The sequence below is a fragment of the Phodopus roborovskii genome, unplaced genomic scaffold (assembly GCF_943737965.1).
Source record: "Phodopus roborovskii unplaced genomic scaffold, PHOROB, whole genome shotgun sequence".
Taxonomy (NCBI): domain Eukaryota; kingdom Metazoa; phylum Chordata; class Mammalia; order Rodentia; family Cricetidae; genus Phodopus; species Phodopus roborovskii.
The window spans coordinates 13,630,391-13,651,571 of NW_026126585.1; the positions used below are offsets into that span (position 1 = coordinate 13,630,391).

General features: G+C 38.9%; 1 protein-coding gene across 1 annotated transcript in view; it reads left to right on the plus strand.

The window, feature by feature from the left end:
• The window catches only part of LOC127236396 (thrombospondin type-1 domain-containing protein 7B-like), a 177,878-nt gene that overhangs the window by 18,327 nt on the left and 138,370 nt on the right, over positions 1-21,181 (plus strand). The window lies entirely within an intron of this gene.

The window sequence follows — 21,181 nt, forward strand, 5'->3', positions numbered from 1 at the left end:
CATATACATATAAGTAGAGGACCAACCACTGGGGTCTGGGCAGCCTACCAGTGGCCATTTAAAGGAGCTAACATCAGCTGCTCAGATTTATGCAGATTTGTTGACTGAATTGAGGGCTGTGTTGGCACTCTAGAAGAACATGTGGCTTCTGTCAGCTGCTTAGGAAACTGAGGTTGAATGAATCCTCTCAGGTGTGATGGAATTTGCATGTGGAACTTTGTGGGCCTTTGGTTTTGAATATAGGAGTCAAGCTTTCTCTTTATGGTAACTTGTAGCTTTTATTATTTAAAGCTTTTCCTGCTAGACACAACTTTGTAACAAGTTCCAGACTTCTATAGCTCTGGGCTTAAATGATCACCTTTTGGGATAGTGCTGCTTAAAATTAGTAATAGCTGCTTTCTTTGAGAATTGCAATTAAGAAAATTGACGACTTATACACTTGGTGTTTCAGGAGAAAACAAGTTTCTGAACTTAGAAAACACAGTGTTTAGATTCACAGCTACAGATTATGTTATGAGCAGTTTTCCTACCAGCCTAGTCCCAGAGTGCTCTCAGCCCCAAATAACACACAGAGATGCTGTATTAGATATAAAGCTGTTGGCCTGTTACTAGTATTTCTTATTGGCTAGTTCTGTCTTAAATATTAACCCATTTCTATTCACCTAAGCGTTTCCACATGATCTTATCTTGCCTGAGAGGGTTCAGACCTTCTTTCCAGTCCCTACATCTTGACTTCTCTACTACTACATCTACAGAATCCTCCTTGTCTCCTAGTCCCACCTATCTTGCCTTCCTATTGGCCAACAGTTCATTATTCATTAACCAATAAGAGAAACATATTTACAGAATGACATCTCCCATCAAGATTATACTTTCAAATGTTGAGGATGCTTGTTTCTCATCTCCTCCGTTCTTCCCTTTCATTCATGACTGCAGTTCAAGGAGCTTCAGAGACAAAGATTTGATGATCTATGACCTCCCTATTTTCTGCTTTGGCTTTGTATCTTCTATTGAAATTTCGTCATCCTAATGTTTCTTCTATAAAGGACAATTATCTTCTTTTTAATAAATCTACTTCCAAAGTTGCTTCAATCATATTTCCAGCTTTGCTAATGGAATTTGCATAATGAGCAATGTCCTAGACATTGTTTACTGTCAACTTGACACAACCTAGATGAACTTCAACTGATGGATGGTCTTGATAAGGTTAACCTGTGAGCACATCTGTGAGAGAGTGTCTTGATTGATAGTTGATGCAGAAGGGTTAGCACATGGATATCACCATCACTAGGCTGGCGGTCCTTGGCTAGAGAGCAGCATCCTCCATGCTGTTTCTTTCAGTTCCCGCTTGAGTTCTTGTCCTGACTTCCTTCCCTTATCAATGGATTGTGGCCTAGAATTGTAAACCCACTAAGCACTTTGCAAGTTGCTTTTAGTCAGAGTGCATTTATCACAGCCATAGAAAACAAACTAGATTAGGCAGGGGGATTAAAATTAAGAACAACATGTGGATATGGACTACAGGATGAAAATGGGAATGAAGACAACATGTTCATCACAGATTGAGCACCATTTGAATAAAGATTCTGTCCTAGGCCAGGGCATACTTCAGTGTAGCTGGACTTTCTTTTTATCCAGGTCTCACAGATGATAAACCCCAAATAAGCATACAGAGACATATTAATTATAAACTGTTTGGCCGAAGGCTCAGGCTTCTTATTGGCTACCTCTCTCTTAATTATGAACCCATTTCTATTAATCTAAGTCTAATCTTACTGAAGAAGAGTCCTGACCTATTACTCCTTCAGCTACAAGGTGTCTCCTGGCCATTTCTCTCTACCTCCTCTCCTCAGCATACTCCTCCTCTAGTAGCCCCTCCTATATATCCTGACTGACTACTGGCCAATCATTGTTTCATTCATCAACCAATAAGGCAAATATATATATATACAGAAGGACGTCCCACATCACCTCACAATTAATACTTAGGTTCATGTGGAAACACTGAGTACTTTAAAAGCCCTCTGTTCTGAGGGATGGGGTGTCAGGGCTTACAAATACAATGATGTGTGGCTCAACCATGTCTTCTTGTGCAGAGCTAAATACAGCAATTAAAGCTTTTTTCTATAATATCACAGTCATACATAATACACTGAATAGCATCCCATTTACCTTGTAGCAATTATCAAAGGTTTTATTTTGCTCTGTAGCGCAAGTGAACCAGCAGGAGCATTTGTCTGTTACTTTCCTTTCTTGTAAATTCTTTCATATGTAACCTTTGACAAGCCCAGTGGTATACAAATTTCCTCTAGACCCAATTTAAATGCAAGAGAACATTTGAGTTTCTATTGTAAAGGACGGTGACAGCTTGTCACATTAGGCCAATAGGATTTAACTGTTACCAAGTTTGTCTGCTATGGTAGTAATAAATACCCAAACTAATGGCATTTCTTTTAAAAATAGTTAAACTAAATTAACTTATTTATGTGTAAGAGTATGCATGTGTGCCACTTGCTTATGTGTAAATCAGAGGACAAGGCCTGGGAGTCAGTTCTGTCTATACTACCTGGGATTTGGGGATCAAATAAAAGTTGTGAGGCTTATATAGACACCATCTCTCCTACCCCTTTAAAAAATTAAGCTGGTGACATTTATTTTTCATAAATATTCTGTCACGGGCCAGCTTTACTTTAGTCTGTGTCCTGTCATTATAATGGTATCTCTCCAATAATTCCCTATCTTTTCATTAGGAAAGCAATGTTATAATTATCCTTTGGCATCTTGTGATCATTGCAAACACCACATGTTCACAACCATTCAAAGGACTTCTGAAGGTAATCTTCATGGAGAAGCCAAAGGATAGGACCTGAATGTAGGGGCCAATGCTTGAATATTGAGCTCACCTGTAAACTGTTGTGAAGAGAACTAAGGGAGGAAGGGAATTTAAAATGTCAGGGTAGGGCAATGGTCTGTGACCTCTGAGAAGCTAGAGGCTTGAGAAAACAGGGTTCAGGAACAGCTAAATGCTGGGCATATCGAAGAATCCACCAGCCCTTGGAATTCTCCTGTATTTGTTATCAAAAAGAAATCTGGGAAAACAAATAGGCTGATGGATGTTTATTCAGGGAGAAATCTCTTACACAAGAAACAGATTATCTGCCAGCAGGTTTTCTTCCTATGGATGCCTATGGATATTCTCTGTCTCCAACCAGGAAGCAAGAGAGAGCAACCCTGGGGTGCAGGACCCCAGACCTAACTCCCCCCAGGTCACCACCATACCTGTCCCCAGTGGGCATGGTCAGCAACAGGTGCGGGCAGGGTGGATATCTCACTACAGACAGGTGTTGGAAAAAGAGGCTTTCGGTACTACTCTGGAGTTAATCCTTTATTTTTGATAGTATGATTAGGCTTGAAAGTAGAGAATGAATCTCTTTGTGCTCATCCCTTTGTAAGAATATGAAAATGTCAATATGCTAAGGAAACTCTCCTAAGTAGTCAGGTCCTATTTGCAAATTTATTTGGCTATCAAGGAATGTTTTCACGTATAAATAATATTAGTTCTGAACAGATGGGTCTATTTCTTAAGACGGTATTAAAGAAGATACTCCCCAGTCTTGTCAAGGACTAGAAATGCCCTTTGTCGTCCATAGAATTGGTCTTGAAGTCGATAAGCTCATTTGAGAGTGAGAAAGATATCTCGTGAGTATAGTACTAGGAACGGTCCTTTAATGTCACCCTGAGAAGAAAAACCAACCTGGTTGTTTAAACAATGGTGGTAGCATTTTATCTTGTTCGTGCTAAGGAAGAAACAGACAACCAAATGCTTGGCAGGAATCCTGTTGGGGTCTAAAGAAATAAGTTCATGATCCATGGTACTTCCACCTCAGAAATTTCATGTTACTGGGATGATAGCTGCAGGGAAAGTTATCAGGAAAGGATGGAAGTACAATATAGACAGGCTCACCTCCATACCCCTCAGTGAACCAGATAGTGAAGGGGAGAGGTGAATTAAGGCAGGGGACATGTCTTATTAATAAGTAAAGAATGAGACAGAGGAGGAAGGAGACCAGAAGAGGTGGAGCATGGGGAGGGAAGGATGACATCACACCTCAAGTCTCAGGGACCTGTTAGACATCTTCTATTAGACTGTGTTCTCTTTCTGTCTGTGTCTCAAATGATAAACTGTAGGATGGTCTTTGGGAATTGAAAGTCATTTTTCCATAGGTAATTGTTAGGGAGTCTATAGTCCACAAGTAGTCCAGAGTCAAGTTTGACCCCAGATCTTTAGTTACCTAACCATAATCTTGATATAAGCAATTGTGACAGTGTAGGCAAATTTTCTAGAAATGACAGGAAACAAGAAAGCCAGTGAAAATTATATATGTGTATATATGTATGTATATATATATATTTATGTATACATACATATACACATACATGTATATGTATATATGTGTGTATATGTGTGTATATATAATTATTTAAATTCTACTTTATTATAGAGACAAACATATACTATATGACTGATTTTTAACTTAATGGTTTACAAATGATAGTTTAACAAATAGAACTAAATAAAAACTTAAGTGAGAATATAGCTTAAACATCCTTTCTAAAACTGTGAAGCATTTTCCATAAGAAAAAGGACTGTTAAATATTTGGAGACAACTTGGTCACTGAAAGTCTAAATTAAGGTTTATTTTTATTGGCTGTGTTTGATTGGATTTTAAAAATATATGTTCAGTGATTTTCTAAATCAAGTATAGCAAGCTTATGTTAGTGTGACGTGGGCATGCTTATTACATTACTATGATTAGCAAAACTACTGGAGAGCTCCTATTTTATCACTAATTAAATTATCAGGCACTTCTTGACATTATGTATTTCTCAATTTAGTTCAAGAAATACTTTAGATGATTTAAGTGAGAGCAGGCAGAGCTGGAAAACACAATGCAGGGTAGCTGAAGTATATTCTTTACACTTGCTTATGAGGAAAAGAAATCACTTGTAGATAAATAGGCATGTTTGCTGACACATGAGTCCCGCTTAATATGATTTTGTAAAGAAAAAGAAATAGGTGGCCTGTGTGTGTGTGTGTGTGTGTGTGTGTGTGTGTGTGTGTGTGTGTGTGTGTATACATGGATATGTGTACATATGTAGGGTTTTCAAAATTAGCCCAACAAAGTAGATCATTTCATGCCATATGTTACTGAAACCAAAGCTTATAGCATCACAGAACAGGGAGATTGTCAAGGATCTAGAATGAATATGCTTATAGATATTTCAAAGACATCTCACTGCCCAAATAAAGTACTAACACCAATTCTCACATCGACTCTATTTTCTAAAGGGTGTCAGCTATTAGACTTGATGGCTGTATTTAGGATAAAAAAAAACAATGAGACATATCAACAATTAATCACTGTAAGTAAGTGTGATGTGGGTGTGAAAGGAGGGGATGAAGGAGCATCGCTTCCTTTCCCTCCGCGTTTGTTATTGTTCTTTCCTTTTATAATCTTCATTTTCTTAAAATGCCTTATTTCTCCTTCTTACTCCTTACATAATCCTTGAGAGCAAGCACACTCTCTGTGATCACAATACACATTCAGTTCATGTATTTTCCAGGACAATGTAGATAACAACTAAGTAGGTATTTTTTGAGCAAATAAATGCCAATACCTGCCTATGTTAAGTTTCCTGGGAGACATTTCTTTCAACTTTGACTCACTTTCCTCTTTGTTCCGTTCATTCATGCACCCTGCACTTCATTAACAGACAGACCAAACAAACAAACAAGCAAACATACTAAGCCTAATACATTGACATTCCTTAGTTGAATATCCCACCTGACTTCATTTTGTCAGCTAGCCTGGATTTATTTTGCATGCCAGCAGCCATGAGGTAACAAGGTTCCTATGAGCAGCAGAATTTCTGTCACTAAGTCATTGCTTCCAAATTCACTCCTTGAGTCTCTTAAAACATGTAAATGCCCAGCATGTGGGATCGTGTGAAAACATTTCTTTATTGTACCCACCTTCCTACAGGAAAGTCTTAATATTCTTTCCAAACTCTCCTTGGGCGTTTCCCTGTGCTCCAATTGTGATTCTCCATCCCTCTCTCAGGAGGGAAGACTCACTTATCCGGTCGCCACGTACTCAGGCAGAGTTAAGTGGTTCCTTGTGTCTTCTGGACATTTTCTTGGGTTCCCTTGAGAAAGAATTGATTCCAACAACAAGAGAAAAGCTGGAAAAAGCAGGTGTACTTTGGATTTTTTTTTTTTCGAATTTCAAGACCTTCTAAGTCTCCATGTAGAATATATGGCTGTATCCCTTGATGATAATTTTTTAGATTCTGACTTTTCTTCTTAATTAGCAAGCAAATTTGTTTGCCTGGTATACACTGCAGTGTTTTGATATGTGGAGAAACTGAGGGATGAGTGACTCAATATATTTGCAATCAGCATCATCTACCTTGATTGTGAGAATCTCTAATGTGTACTTTTTAGCCATTGTTGGGCATGGCGACTATTAAATTAACTGTAGTCACCATACAGCACCATAGAACAGTAGAGCTGATCTCTCCAAATATGTACTGTTCTGTAGAATTTAATCATATTTATGACTATGGACAAACTTTGACCATGTTGCCCTAATGCTTCATATATTTGGAATGTAGACCTAGATATCATGTATTAAAGTTTGAATACTCTATTTTAAATGTGGTATTTCCTACATTGTATTTTTTAAATTGTCTTCCCAGATTCTTACAGATTTTCTCTCTGTGCCCAGAGACGTACAATTATCTTTTTTCTCCCAAAGACTCATGATAGAAACATAGTGTATGCCTTGATAGTTCACTGTCAATGCCCCCTTAGTTCATGTTCAATCTACTGGTAAATGTATTTATACATGGAAATACAATTTGTCTGTTCTATTTATCCCTCTTTCACTATTTCTCACACCAGTTTTTATGGTAATGTTGATGTGAGTTTTTAAATGACATTCCCTCTTTCTCTTATCTATTTCCAGACAATACACATGTCCCATGCACAATTCTGCAGATGGGTTTCATCTGTCTAGACCCTCTGTCTTTCATAGGCTAAATAACCCATTGGACTCGGTAACATAGTCACAGACTCTCAAGGTCAGATATGGACACGTTGGAGTGGTTAAAATTCCACATGTCCAAACTTCCTTTATTGATACTGACAAACAAAAGAATTCTTGGCATTTCTTTTAAATGTAAGTAACAGAAGACTTCTTTTTGTTCAGCTGGTTATTTGGCACACTCTGGATGTAGAGATGTCTAAGTGCTTAGTAATTAAGATCCTAAGCTTGAGGTAGGGATTGCAAGGTTTGGCATGAGCTGTCCCATTTATTAGATGTATGATGATGGGGGTTATCATGCAGCCTCTGTAAGACTCTAGCTCTTTCATCTGTAAAATTGAAATAACATTGGAGTTGTCAGGAAGATCCGTTTTTAAAGAAGAGAAAAATCACATCACAGAACCTAACCCATGAAAGACTCCAAAACCACAAATTATTCATTTTTTAAGTTAATCATTCCTACATTTATTAAGACAGTTCTACAGGCTAGGCACCATGCCATGTATCTGGAATGGGGATGAATATATCAACCCACAATGTGAGAAAACCAAAGTAAGCTGGAAGAAGAAACACAAAATCAGATTGCATGGATATATTATCATGCATCTTATAGTTCAGGTGTATAAAACCATATTCCAAATGCAAGATTAAGTTACCATTCTATAAGAGCAAAGGGCTTTGCCTTTAAATTTCCTTTTAAAATGAAAATGCTTCAGCCTCCTCATCTGTAAAATTAGAGTTAGAATCTGGTATAAAAGGGAAGTTTCTTTCAATAATAAATTTATATAATTTGTTCTCTCTGCAAAGAGATGCAATTGTAAGTATTTAAGAGCTAGTAGAGGCTGGCCCAATCATTGGACACATCATTCACAGCCTTCCTGTTAAGATGAGTTGAGTGTGAGCAGTCACTCCTTATCTCTAGCACAAGGCCCACTACTCCCAGTTCTCATGTGGTGGAGTGCATTCTGAAGTCATTGCTAACAAATTGGGTACTGTACTGTGAATTTATATAATGAGCCTCATGTTCAAATGTGAGAATACTCATGCAACAGTTTGCATAAAAGAGGAAATGAAGTGGAGTTTGGAGTTGGCATATTATTAATGAAAATACATACACATTCATAAAAAAATATCTACAGGATTTCTTAGAACACAAATGCAAAACCAAGCAAAGTACAAAATCCTAAAGGACTTGGTAATTACAGGAAGTGCTGATTTTGAGTTTAGATCTGAGTAAGTAGCACACCCATGTATCAATATCTGTAAGAGTTTAAGGTATCACCTGCCCAATGAGCATTATGTTGACCTGTGATATTGCCATAGATACTATTAATTTCATATCATAAATAAAATGGTTGTTTTCAAATTATAACCAGGAAGGGTTTTCTCTAGTATATGAAATAAAACAGTTTCCATATTTCCCAAAATATTAGAGTGACCAAAAGAAGCCATGTGTATAGAGTACTTTAGCAGATATATTACTTTGTAGTATCCACATGTGTGCAATTATTATAGTTGAACTATACAGTTAAAATAATTTACTTGGAAATTTACTGTATTCTGTTTTGAATATTACTACATTTCTCTGAATCAATCGGATATTATAAGATGTTGATATACATGGATATTATAAGATGATGATGTACATACAGTTCATAAGTATGAGAAAACTTTATGTGGGATAAATGTTTAACAGAGTTCTGCTGCAGAACTCTTGAGATATTAGGCAAAACCTGTATGGCTAATGTACTAGAATCTACTTCAGACAAACTGGGTCTGCAATGACAGGTAAATGAATGGCTTCCTTCTGAAACCACAGCATCAAAACTTAAGTGGGAAAAGATGATTTAGTGAATTAGAAATTTTTATTTCATAATATTGAGGGTAAATATGTTGAGATTTTTTTAATTATAGGGTATATTTTTAGAATATGTTTGCTAAACTATTAAGATACATACAAATATTTTCAAAGAAAAAAAAAAGACCTCGGATTTGACTCACTTCGAATTTTAAGGAAGTCAGATAATTGGATATTTGATCTCTGAAAGTTGTTTCTTATTATGAAATAGATTTATTATACTATTTATTTATTTTTGAAGTGACAGGGACTGACCCAGCTCTCATCCATGCTTGGCACGTGCTCTCCCACTGAGCTGTGTCCCTAACTCAGGTTTTTGTTCTTTTTATTAAATAGTGATGAACTTTCTGGCTTTTACCCTGAAGAACAGCTATCTGAAATATTGCTTCCTATATTATATCACATGTTATGTCTCCTCTCTTCTGGCTTTTATTTTCTGTATCACTCATGGGTATTTGGTGTCAGCTGAATTCACTTTCTGATGCATCAGCTGCACACCCAAGTCAGCTAAGTTGGAGTGTGCTTCTTGGTGGCTTTGAGTGACACCTGCTCCCTAGAACTCAAACCACATCTGGGCAGTACAGATGCAGGCATAGAAAAACAGAGACAGTGGGATCCATTTCTGGATTCCAAGGATGAGAGCAGGAATAAGGAGAGTGGAATTCTAACTTTGTTCTGTATTGTCCACAATGACTCTTACCTTGAACAGGTGAATTATTACATGACTTCAACCGCACCCTATTAAAGGTCAAGGACAGAGAAATGCACTTATTCTCTTCCTACAGGAGAAGGTAATATATGAAGTATGGAGATGAAATTGTGCTATGAAGATAATTTTTTGTATGCATCATACTCGCCCTGTTTTCTACCAGTTTCTTTCATTCAAGGTGATGGGCTGGGGATGTTGCAGGGTATTCCCAGAGGTTACACATGACATTCTCTTTCCTGCTAGGTAGGATGCACTTAGAGGCTGATAAGATTCTGTGAGTCTAATCTTAACTGTGTGTAGCTGAAACCATATCTATCCTTTTTCAGGTTGAAAGCATCAATCATTTATTGATTTAATAATAATTTTCATACACCTCCTTATGTTAAGGCAAAGTACTAAATAAAATAAGCTTTAAGGAAATGGGTTCTGGGGACAGAGGCAATTTAATCATCCATTTATCAAGAATTACAAAGAACCACTTTTTAGAAAAATACATTAGACCTCTCATTCTTGCTAAGTCTGTTGCTTTCTGGGCTTCTTCTAATGGGTCTTCTAATTCTGTGATCCTAGTTTGGGGCCTAGAAATGAGAAAAGTTCAGCTTATTCTTACCAGTTGAGGAAAATATTGATGTAATCTAATCATTGTGGGATGTGCAAACTGAGGATTGCAGAAGATGAAACCTGTGAGCCTCAAGCCTTCAACTTCCAACACCATGCACAGTTTCCCACTCTTTACCCTGGCGGGAAAAGTGGATGCTCCTATAGCTTGTATTTTTTCTCCTAACTTAAAGCTATTTTCCCTTGCACTAATTTACTCGCCAGCCTAATTTCTTCCCAGCTAAATCCGGCAACTATTCAAGTTCTTTGGGTTGGAAGGAAGCCCCAGGAACCACAGGGCTCCCAAGAGAACTTACTGCAGTGAAAATCCCTTCAGGGTGGGGGTGCCATGGTGCCGAGATAGTGGCTTCAGCATCAAAGCTCTTAATGACTTCAATGACTTCGAAAACTCTAATTGCTTTTTAGCTACAACTGTGGATTCCCATTTGCTACTTGATTCTTATATCTTATGTAAGCCACATGGCTTTTCCTCATGGCCCCTAGGAAACTCCTGTGGTGATAATTCTGTCAAAGATCCTTGAAGATCTGTAACCTTTTATAGAAAGATAATTATGTTTTAACTCAGTTTCCAAAAAAATTTGAGACAGAATAAAAGCTTAAAAGATATGTTGACTAAATTGTACACGTCAGTGTGCTCACTCGGGGAGTTCTGAAGCTCAGCGTGTTAACTCTGCCTGCTTTCTCTTTTATCCTTTGTAGAGGGGAGTTGCACAGTGCGTTTTAGACCCTTTTGCAGGTCAGTGCATTTTGTTCTTCTTTTCATGTCAGAAGTAAGACTTCTCGAAGATCCTACTTCTTAAATTCGGCTCTCCACAACAACTCCATCACGCCGTGTGTCCTGATAAGCCTTCATTTCTTACATATTTTGAGTTGAGGGGCTCATACTTAGAAGGTTCTCAGTTTTGATTTTCAACAAGAATATAGTTGAGAATTGGAGAGAGGAATGTAGGAGATTAGAAGGGGGTGTTTACTTGCCCTTTTGTGAATTAAGCGTTAGAAGACAAATGTCAAAATATGTCTGGCAATTTTGGCGTCTAGATAAGGGACTGTTAAAGCTGGGAGAGCAGGAGACCCTTTAGCGTTTAGACAAGGAGTTGTAATGGGATGGATTGGGCTGATGAGTGAGGAAAGAAACTGACTAGGGTGGGGAAATAGAGCTGACACACAGGTGTATGTCCATAGCTAATTCTAGGCACTGGCAGGTGAGGTTGTGTGAAGGGAACAATGTTCTGAAAGGAACGGTTGCCAAAAAGACAGCGTGTGATTATTTATCACTGTGCTTTATTGATGTGGGTGGTCCCTTCCACCTGTTCAAAGGGGATTATCGTTTAAAACTCTGTGATTACTATAATTGACCAACGGTTCTGCTTCCACCGCCTCTACCCTCACAAGCTCCCTCCCTTCATCTGGCTCTGGTGCCCCCCCCCACCCACCCAAGCCATATATGTGTTTATCTTTGGGCATGTTTTGTTTTTGATTCTTAATTTGTTTTTCTGAATCTCGTTTTTTGTTTTTAATTTTTTACTCATTTTACATACCAACCACCATGCCTGCTCCCTCCTCTCCTCCCCCCCACCTTCCCTGCAACTCAGTCCCAAACAACTCATCAACAAAGCCTGGCATGTTCAGCTGAGGCAGGACCAAGCCCCACCCCTCCACTCTGCATCAATGTTGAGGAAAGCATCCCACCATGTGAAACCCATAGAGTCAGTTGACCAGAACTTGTGGGAGCTCATGGACTCTGGACCAAGATCTGGGGAACCTGCATGGGACCGAACCAAGTCCTCTGCAGTTTTGTAGCCTGGTCTGCTTGTGGGACCCCTGGTAATAGGAACAGGATCTACCCTAGTGCATGAGCTGGCTTTCTGAAGTCCATTCCATATGGTGGGGATGTTTCTTTTTGAGCAGGTGGAGTAGACCTTTCTCTTGGCAGTGTAGGGAAACCCCTTGTGTTCATGTTCCAGAGTGTTGAGTGTCAACTTTTCAATATGTATGCTCAGCATTAAGCCATCAGCTCCAAACTGGTACCTTTTCAGTTTGTGAGGGTGAAAGCCTGAGACTTAGATACAACTTAGCAGATTCGCTGTAACTGGTATTGTTACCACTACCAAACAGCTGAACAAGAGAGCAGAATCAGGTGTCACCCATTTGAAAGGGGACAGAGGGGTGCCAACGTCTCTCAGACAGCAAATTCCTCTTGAAATCACCCCAGAATGTGGTTTTAGCTTCATTCTAGAAATAAGTACTTCTTTACAGAGTAGCAATTAGTAAGTAGATTTTTATTATCTTATGTGCTTAAAAGGTATAGCAACAATTTAATTTTCATATAACCCTCAAACATTTAAGGACATTTGTACCGTAATGTATGTGACCTTGCCCCATCAAAGAAATCTATTCCTTGAACTTTTTCTTTCTGGCTAATATATTTATATTACTTAATAATAAAAGATTCAAGGTAAACTCTAAGTAGTTCTTAATGAAATATGATTTAATTTCTCTGTAGTTACTATTTTAAACTCTATCATTGAATTTTCACCTGGATTATTATCACCCTGAATTGATTTATATCCTCTTTCTGCTTCCTCAAATACCTCATTGTAACAGCCTGAAATAACAGAATTCCTTTGGTTAAGAATGTGCATTGGAGATTTTAATGGACTTTCTAGACAAAAACAAAATTAAAAAGGAAGATATTGGGACATGGGGCCTAAAGGTCTTAGTGTGTAACTCCCATACTGGTGTTTCCTCTGCATAGGTTAAGTGGAACATCCTTCAAAGTTCAAACTCTGCATCACCCTCCCTCCCCCCGCCGCAGTATATTCTGATAAACTCAGGAGGCCATAAGGCAAGGCTGCTCCTCCATGGATGAATTTTGAGCAGCACTCTCCAATGGGAAGCTTGGGTCTGGATCACACATAAAAAACACATGCGTAATTTTAAGCTCTCTAGTATTTTTTTTTTTTTTTTTTTTTGTTTTGTTTTTTTAAGGAGAACATCAGACAAGTGTGCTGGTAAATGTCTTTAAACCCATTATTTGGGAATTTGGAGCTAGAGGTTTCTGAGTTTGATGCAGTGTGTACTACACAGCAGATTCCAATGAGGTCCTCCCAAAAATACCTTATAAATTATTCAGTAAATGTAAACTCAGAAATTCCTATTGTCATTCTGACCCGCTGGTTCTTGGAAAACTTATTTGGTTATTTTAGTTATTATTTTTGTTACAGATTTTTATTCTTTGAAACAAGATCTCATATATCCGGGCTAGCCTCAAACTTACTGTGCAGCCACTTCTCCCCCACACACATAGGGATTGCAGGTGTGTGTCACCATGCCCAGTTTTCTGCAATGCTTGGGGGTTTGCATTCCAGGGCTTCGTGCCTGCTAGGTAAGCATTCCATAAACTGAGCTACATCTCTAGGCCAAAAGCTTCTTCTTTTATAGGCAACCGAATTGATCTCGTGTTTTTTTTTGGGACTACATTTTACAGACCAAAAGTCTATGGTTAGAAAAGTAGTGATTGTATATTGACTCCAGTGTATCTCTGTGTGTGTTTGTGTGTGTGTGTGTGTGTGTCTGTGTGTGTGTGTCTGTCTGTCTGTCTGTCTGTCTGTCTGTCTGTCTGTCCAGTATACAGAATGCTAGGAACTGGAATCACAGTTAATGACTGCCACATAGCATTCTGCCAGTGTCCTCAGATCATCACACTAATGACAAATAACTTCAGATTTGGTGGGATTTCTCCTTCCTTTGCAATTTCAAATATCAGTCAGTAGACTCTTCTAGATGTTTTGTCCCGAAGTGAATGAAGTTGTGGTAAAATCCCTGTACTGCTAAAGTGTCATTTCTGCCTCATCACACCTCTGTGATTTATTAGTGAGGTGGTATTGCACACAGCAGTGAGCTTAGGTCGTTCAGCCTTGATGGGTGTTTAAACACGTTTATCATCCCCACAAAGCCCCTCTGACCCTTCTCACCCATCAGATTGAACCTCTCTTCCCAGCACACATATGAAGCAGACAAGCATCCGGTTTCTGTACCTTCAGCTTGGCTTATTTTATTATGATTTTACACAAACGGCAATGCACTCTGTGTGCTATTTTGTGTTGTCTTTCACTCGTTTGTCCAAGGTTGAGCAGTTGAATACCAGCAGTTGTTTATTCCTCGGCTGCTTGATGGATGCCTAGGTTATGTGGGGTTCTTTTCTTTCTCCCCTTTTAAAACCATTATTTATAAAACATAAAACCACTATGGACATTCTATGATGTGGATTTTTGGGTATAAAAATGCTTTTCATTTCTTTTGGATGAACAGCAGAGAATGAAATTACTGAGTACTTGTGTGGATGTAGTTTATAAAATCTCCAAGGAGACTGGACCACTCTAGCCAGCTCTATGGGAATATGCCATACTGGTTGGGTCTTTTTGGCCTTTCTGCTTTGTGCTCTTTTGGTGGATGTGTAGTGACACCCCCTAGAGTTTTTATTTGCATTTTTCCATGACTGATGATCTTAAAGGCTTTTGAATAGTCTTTGTATCTATTCTTTTTTGTAAGATTGAACCCCTACTCCATTGAGAAGAGGGTATAACTTTCTGCCCAGAATATTAACGCCCTTACCATGTCTTTCAGAACTTGAGTTGGTTTATGAGCCTCTTCAAAGACCACTTGTCTTCCTCCATCTCTGTGTTCATGCTTCCATAGAGGTCATGCAAATGTAGAAGTCTTGAGTCCATGAACTTGAATACATCTATGATAGTAGTGAGAAAACACACGTATGTGCAGCCAGTGTATTCTGAAGGGTGTACAGGTGTGGTTCGGTTCCGCTAGTCTTTGTAATATCAAATTAATTGGTATTAAGCACAGAGCTGAATGCAAGGCTGTAGCCGAGCTTCCCTGCCCAGCGAGTTTTGATGACATTTGCTCTGTCCCACTTCCCTTCCTAGTAAGTATATAGCTCCATTCAGGACAGCATTGTGCATGTGCCGTTCCCAGTGCTATTCCCAAACATTTATTTCTGCGCTGTAATGAGCACAACTTCGGTACTTTTTTTCTTTTTCCCATTCTGTCACTCAACAGTATGCCCTCCATCTGTTCCATCTTGCAAATGCATATCGGTATTTTCCTCGAATTTCTTTTCACTTTCAGCTGGAACTCTGCTCTGCAGCAATCCGTTGAGTGCTAACTGCTGTGCTAATACACAGCCTCTATCTACCAAGTGGGTATGTTGATTGATGGCCAGCCGGGTGTGTGCATGGAGTTATTTCCAAGGCAGGTTAACTAGAACACACTTAATCACTCTCCTTCTCCCAGAAGAACATCTGAGAAACTCTTTTGATGATAAATTTCATGGCTGAAAAAACAAAGTAATGAGAGGATCTGCTGTTTCAGATCAAAAAGGGTACACTTACGAGGCAGTTTTGATTTTAGTATGGAGCCAGTGTGGTGGAGATATGGTTCACTAAGCAGTTCTCATCCAGGACTGTGAGCTCAGATGCTACGTTAGCTGCTAATGTGTGTTTCCAATTAACACAGCTACATAGTGCTCAGATTAAACAAGTGGTAGACTCTCTTCTTGTCTGTTGAATTCAAGGTATGGAACCCTGAACTTTCCACACCAGCCTCTTCTGCAGTTTTCCAGCCAGCAGACTGGGAGCTTGGGTGGATAAAGCATTAGATAATCTTCCACATTGCCCTTTGATGGTGGTAGAGGTGACATTGCTTTATAATCACTATGAGATGCTCTGAAAAGCCATGTAGAACAGAGGGCTTTCTCTGAGACCTTGCCATTAGCAATTTATTCCTTTTTGTTAGAAAAATTGTCTCCAAAGGCAACTGTCTCTAGTTAAAAAAAAAAAAAAAGGAAATATATTATGGCAAATATCTCATGATATTGTCTACCAAGGATAATTTCTAGAAACTCGATGAGACTCCATTCCAGTTAATATTTTTCTAAATGGTTCTTAGAATTACAAAAGTAGTACCTTACCCAATAAAGAACTCATACTGCAAAATGTTAAAAGTTTAAAGATAATTTCTTTCAAGCCTACCAAGTAATCTTAGGGATATTTATTGTAAAAGAATTGGCTTAAAGGCAAATCTTAAGTGTAAGACAAACACACATAAGGAGGGAAAGATGAATACACTGCAGCTGATTTTTCATAACTGTGACTCCAAACCTGTATTCACTTACGCAGAACAGAAAACAAAAATGGCATCTTACTGACAATGTTTGTTTGTCATTCCTAGACAACCAGTAAGGTGTCATAAGTCATCTCAAGATGATTTCGGGTACAATGGAGCACTGCCTAGAATTTATATAAAACATACCACATCCTATACACAACTTGATCCTCCCTGGATTTTGATATATGATGGAGGTTTCTAGAACCAATCTCCTGAGGATGCCAAGGGATACCTGTATATTTCTCTACCACTTCCCTTTGCTGTTTGATTTCTTTTTTCCATGATGATTCAAAAGTCTATTCCTTACCAGAACAATAGATTAATACCCATGGAATAGATTGTATCTATTGGTTTTATTGTCATTTAGAAGGGTATTTTAAATTAATTTTCTTGTTATAGTTTATAGACTATTTAATCTGTCTCAAAAAATTGAGGGAAATGTCTTTCTCCAATTTGTTCATATGTCAATAGCTTACTCTTATTCCTTGAGTGGAATTGTTGGTTGAAAGCAGTAACCAAACATATTTGTTTCTTAACTCTTTTGCCTGTATTACATAGTCTCAAAAACATTGCCAACCTGCTGGGTCTTATTTATAATTTATATCAAAGATCATTAATGATAATTTAGATATACAACAGACATTGATTGAGCACTCACTCTATGCAGCAATTTTTTAGTCATTGGCAATTCAACATTAAAGCCATTGAACTCCTTTCCCTGATGCATGCATTCTGATCAAAGAAGAGAGAAAATACATAGAGGAAAAAATAAACATTAAATGCTGATGGGGTTATGAAAAAGATAAAGCAGGCTCAAAGAAGAGATGGCAATAAAGAGATAGGAGTGGTGTGCAATACTTTTAGTTAGAAGGTCAGAAGTGTTTTTCTTCAGTGGTAACATTTGTGCGGAGAGCTCTGTTAAAAAAAGATGGACAGTGCCCTCTCTGGGAAGAGTATTCCAGGTAGAGAAGAAGCCAAGTGCAAAGGCTTTTGGCACCAGTGTGTTTTGGGAGGCCGCCAGAGCAACAGAGATTCTCACATGGGGAAGTGGGAAGCAGAGAGAGGCAAGAGAGAGTCTGAGTGTTACCCTGTGGCTTGGGCAAGATAAGACAAGGATGTACTGGTCAAGGGAGGGCTTTGGAGTTAGCAGATAAAATGAGATGTCAGATTTCTCTGAGCTTTACCCAGAGGTGAAACAAGGGCCTGGTAATGTGAGAATTAAACCTGATGGCAGGCAAGAAAGGGCCTGTAGAGAAACATATTAATAGTAAAGCCAATCAGACAAAATAGAGATCAATGTTTACAAGTAGCCAGGGGCTAGTGATGAGAGGATTTGGATATAGTTATGATGAGGCAACACAGGAGACCATTTGTTTGACAGTTCTGGGCTTGATTTTTGTGCTAGTTATGTAAACCTGTACAGGAACAAAACTTCCTAAAATTGCACACACATACTCTAACTTGCACACAGACACAGAGACACACAAATGCACAGCTACATATGTGCACATACATACACATATACACAGGCACACAGAAACAAAAACATATGCACATACCACTCCAGATGTATACACACACGCTCAAGTGCATGTGCATACACATGAAATCATAGGCACCCAAACACATACAAGCACATATACATACATACATACATACATACATACATACATATGCATTTGCATGCATGCACCTGAATTCATGGACACACACACCTACACTACACATGGGCACACATACATACACAAATGCAGACACAAAGGAACACGTGCACAGGCATACACACAGGGTGTGTCTCAGTCCTTGACATGATTATGGTTCTAGTAAATTTCCACAGGAGCTAAAATTACTGGAAATATATAAATTGAAGATATCAGAAGATAGAAATATCCCCCATGCTTATGGATTAGTAAAATTAACATAGTAAAAATGGCAAGCTACCAAAGCAATCTACAGATTCATTGCATCCCCATCAAAATCCCAATACAATTCAATAATAATAATAATAATAATAATAATACACATGTTGATCAATGGAATGGAATAGAAAACCCAGACATAAATACACACACCTATGGCCACCTGATTTTTTGATGAAGAAGCCAGAAATATACAAAATAAAAAAGAAAGTCTCTTCAACAAATGGTTCTAGTCTAACTGTATGTCTGTATGTAGAAGAATGAATGTAGGTCCATATCACCTTGCACAAAACTCATGTCAAAATAGACCAAAACCTCAAAATAAAACCAGATACACTGACCCTGATAGAAAAGAAATTAGGGAATATCCTTGAACCCATTGGCACAGGAGATAGTTTTTCATACAAAACACAGATAGCACAGGCACTAAGATTGACAATTAATTGGGACCTCCCAAATAATCAATAAAACTATGTGATTTTAAAACACAAATAAATGGGACATCATGAAACTGAAAATCTTCTGTAAAGCAAATAACACCATCCATAGGACAAAATGGCAGCCTACAGAATGGGAAAATAGTTTCAGTAAATCCATATCTAATAGAGGACTAAATCCAAAATATATAAAGAACTCAAGAAACTAGACATCTACAAATCAAACAATCTAATTAAAATGGGGAACAAATCTTAGCAGAGTTCAGAATCTCAAATGACTGAGAAACACTTGAAGAAATGTTCAACATTCTTAGCTATCAGGAAAATGCAAATCAAAACTACTTTGAGATTCCACCTTATATCTGTCTAAAATCAATAACACAAAAGACAGCTTATGCTGTCTACAATGGGGAGCAAGGAGAACACTCCTCAATTGCTGGTGGGAGAGCAAACTTTTAAAACCACTATGGAAATCAGTATGGCAGTTCCTCAGGAAACTGGGAATCTGTCTACCTCAAGACCGAGCTATACCATTGTTGGGGTATACACAAAGGGCGCTTCATCCTACCACAAGGACACTTGCTCAACTAGGTTCATAGTGGCTTTATTTGTAATAATTAGAAACTGGAAACAACCTAGATGACTGTCAGCTGATGAATGGATAATGAACATATGCTATATTTACACAATGACGTATTACTGGGCCGTTAGAAAAAAAGTGACATCTTGATATTTGCTGGTAAACAAATGGGATTAGAATAAAATCATCCTGAGCAAAGTAACCAAGACCCAGAAAGACACGCATAATACATGCTCTTATAAGTTTGATAAAGAGGAGAGGTCTGTGCGGACCATGGATTTCCCTGAGAAGGGTAAATAGAATAGATTTTGTGAGTGGACTGGGACAAGGTAGGGATGAGATAGGAAAGGGAATGACAGAGGAAGAGAGAGTATGAGGAGAGATCACTGGAATAGATGAGCAAGTAGGGGACAATGTGGAACCCCAGTGCCGTGGAAATTTCAAGGAACCTATGAGGACGATCCTGTCAGGGACTTCTAGTAATGGAGGGTATGGAGCTTGAACCGGCCATTTTCTGTAACCAGGCTAGGCTTTCAGTTGCGGGATTTAGATATCAGTCCAGCCACAGAATCTATGAGACCAAGAACCTTTTCTGCCTCAAGATGTGCTGGGGCAGTTGTGACTCAGAGTTTATGATGTGGCTAACAACTGACTTGTCTAATGAGGCCCAAGACACGAGAGGGAGCCCATGCCTGACACTGCCTGGATGGCCAGATCTGGAAGCTGGATGGCTCAGAGACCTAGGGTAGAACCAAACACAACTGACAGAAAGAAAGAGGAGAGAGGGGGGGAGAGAGAGAGAGAGAGAGAGGGAGGCAGAGAGGGAGGCAGGGAGGGATGGAGGAAGGGAGCGAGGGACGGAGGGAGGAAGAAGGAAAGGAAGAGAGAGAGAAAGTGAATAAATAGAAGTCAATGAAATTATTCCTAGTGATATTCTGCTATGCTCCTAGATCAGATGCTAGCCCAGTTGCCATCACAGAGGGTTCCTTCCCCAGCTGATGGCAGCAGATACAGAGACTCACAGCCAGACATTGACAGGGGCCCTGGGAACCCAGCCAAAAGATGAGGAGGGAGATCTGTAGAAGGCAGAGGGTGTCTAAGACACTAACACGGTCCACAGAATCAACTAAGCAAGGCTCATAGGGACTCACAGAGACTGAAGGGGCAATCACAGAGACTGCTTTAATCTATGCCAGGCCCTCTGCCTGCATGCTATGGTGGCTTAGCTTGGGGATTTTGTTGTACTCTTAACAATAGGCGTAGGGCTATCTCTGACTCTTGTGCCTAGTTGTGGGACCCTTTTCCACTGGGTTGCCTTGTCCAATCTTGATATTGGGGGGCGGTCTATGCCTAGTCTTATTGCATCTTGTTATGCCACGTTCAGTTATTATCACTGGGAGGTCTGCTGTTTTCTGAAGGAAAGCAGAAAAGTACTGGCCTGTGGGAGAGAGGAGGCAATGGGGGCCTAGAGGGAGGGGTGGGAAAGGATGTACTGCAGGAGGGAAGAATAAAGAAATGAGGAAAACAGAATGCCATTGGAATTTTGGTGAGAATTATATCGAATCTGTATATTGCTTTTGGTTATTTTTACAATATTTATTCTGCCACCCTATGAGCATGAGAGGCTTTTTTCCATTTTCTCCTGTCTTTTCCAATTTCTTTCTTCAGTGCTTTATAGTTTTCATTACAGGGACCTTTTTCTTCCCTGGTTAGCTTTATTTCTAGATATTTTTTGAGGCTATTTTGAACCAGATTGCCTCCTTGATTTCCTTCT